The sequence below is a fragment of the Gobius niger genome (assembly GCF_951799975.1).
Source record: "Gobius niger genome assembly, chromosome: 20".
Classification (NCBI taxonomy): Eukaryota; Metazoa; Chordata; class Actinopteri; order Gobiiformes; family Gobiidae; genus Gobius; species Gobius niger.
This window is the reverse complement of record NC_136871.1, coordinates 19091717-19094354: the sequence shown is the minus strand read 5'-3', so window position 1 is coordinate 19094354 and position 2638 is coordinate 19091717.

Here is a 2638-nt window from a genome sequence, read left to right as displayed (position 1 = left end):
GCAACAACTGAATCTCAATCCCTCTTCCCATCCTTCTTTTCTTAGTGTAACATGCACATCAACACAATATACAAATATAAATATTTTGAACTATACAGTGGTTGCACTATAGTTTTCTTTCCTTTACAAGCACATAAAATACTTGACACAATAAAACATTTAAAGTTAAGTTGCTTACCTTCTCAATGCATTCGTGTTCGGTATGTTGTCATCATAAACTTTTAGGCCAATTGTGACAAGCTCCAAGCACTAGTACTACTATGCCGCATCCCTCGAGTCTTGACTTTTATTATGAGCAGCCCCAAGCCCACTGGTGCCATAGTAAGGCTGAAATTCCCGTTTTGAGGGAGGGATTAGTTAGGTCAAATGCATGCATTTCAGGGACTACCCCCTTTTTCAGAGTCTGGCCATACACTGTGCATGCTTGTAAGCCTATCCCTATGAGCCAGCATGAAAAAGCCCTGGGTTAGGTGGCTGTCTCCGAAAGAGTTTATTGCCTCTCAAAACGGTGGGGACACAGAATCAGCAGCAACCTGCCCGGACACAAGAAGTAGAGGAGGGGAGCACTTCGAATGAGAGTAAGTACATTTTATTGGATATGGAAAAGGGAGTCTTAATTAATTCCCCCCGATATCAGGTTATCAATAGTAAAAAAAAAAAAAAAAAAACATAAATCTATAATAAACATTTTAGATAAACATATTCAGGACAGGCGTTTTCATTTACTGACAAAATATGTCTTTTATCTTGAAATAAAGTTGAGTTATTAAGAGTAGCGGCGATGTTTACGCTGATTTATTTTGTATACGGTGCGCTGAATTGCTGACATTTTATGATTCTGTTTGTACAATGTGCGGCAGTAAAGTCTAGTTCCGAGGAATACTGTTACGTCTGAACATATGTTCTTGCACATTGCTCATGTAGCAACTCCCAAACATCCCATGCATAGCTATTTTTTTTTTTTTACCCTTGTAGACAAATTTAGAAGAGTGGCTGCGAGCTTTGAGAGAACTATTAAATGTGCGGCTCCTTCATCAAACACATAAGAAGGTTTAGCTTGATTAATAATGATGATTTATTTGTCTCAGGGTAATCAATGAGAGAGGGATTTCTTGTTCTAATGAGATGATAAAGCAAAGATATGACAAAACTGATTGTAGAATCTAATTTCTAAAAGTGAGTTAATTTTGAGCAAAGTATAAGTAGCCAAATAAACGATAATAATGAAACATATGCACAATTAGTCATAGTTTCTTCATTACTTCATTGAACGCCCTGCATGCTAAAACCTTCAAAACTATGTATGACTTAGATGTATTAAGCAGTAAAAACAATATAACTTCAATGTGTTAAAACGTCATAATTATGTGGCATCTTAAAGTTTTAAAAGCTGAATAGAAAGGCCCAGACACATTATCAACAGGTGCCAAGTGAAACCCACTCCCTCGGCTACAGGCTGTGAAGTGTGGGGCATGTAACCCGAAGACTTGACACTTTCTATTCTTACTTTTTCACTGCAGAAAAACATGAAGTCACAAAAGAAAAAAATGGGGCCACGATTGAATCACTTTGCAGATACACTAATGATTAAATAAGTCTAATAAGCATGACAGTAGTGACACTTCCTGTTTATGATGGATGATAGTTTTATGAGGTATGTGACCGCCCCACCAGCAAAATTAGGCTGGAATTTAAAGAGGACGATGGAAAGTATTTGGGACAGATCATTCCTGTCTTGTACTAAGGAGATCACCTTCACCTCTTTGCCTTTTTAGAATATTATTGTTTGAAAAGATCAAATGACAGCCTTTCAAGCCCCTTTTACATGTAGATCCTCTGAAATTGGGGCAGCCTAGATTGCTGTGAAGTTCACAAATGCACTTCAGAATGGGCATTGAGGGGATTGCCCAGGGACCGATCTCCAGATGTGAAGCCAGGCTAGGATTAACCTATTTTACTGCGGTGTGAGACAGAAAACTACAAATGACTCAGTGAAGATATAAAACTAAGAGAATAAAAAGAATGATCCACAATTATCAGAGCAAAAACACCAGGATCTAGGGGAATATCCTTGAAGTAATTAATCTTCATACTCCATAACGATGTCTCTAAAAAAGAGTGTGATGGCCTAAGGGGGTTGTGTTTTTGCCCTTTCGCATTCTTTATGTTGTGTGTTCCTTTGTAACAAATGATTCAATAACAGCAGACTTTTGTAGCCTGATGGTGGGGCTCTAAAGGACTGCACGCTGCCCTCATCATCTCTACTACTCACTTGACGGCTGCTCCTCTCTCAGCTACATTCTCGTTCTACATACAGTACATTTCAGGCCATCTTCTTTTAACCCAAATGCAGAGTAGGCATAATGCACCTAATTGTTTAGCATCTAACTCTGCTGCAAATTAATTTAAAAGGTAACGTGATACATGACGTGTAGCAGGTCAAAAAATGAAGTGAAACATTTTCTGACTAAGGCTGTCTTTGTGTCTGGGACATTATAGTGCTTAACAAATCAGAAAAGATACGTTTCCTGTGTTGGAAAAAACATTGATGAGTAAATGACTTCTTTGTCCATTATATCAAACGTCTTTGATGATAATTTTATCTCTCATAAACAGGGGCAGAGGGGTTCGAATCAAG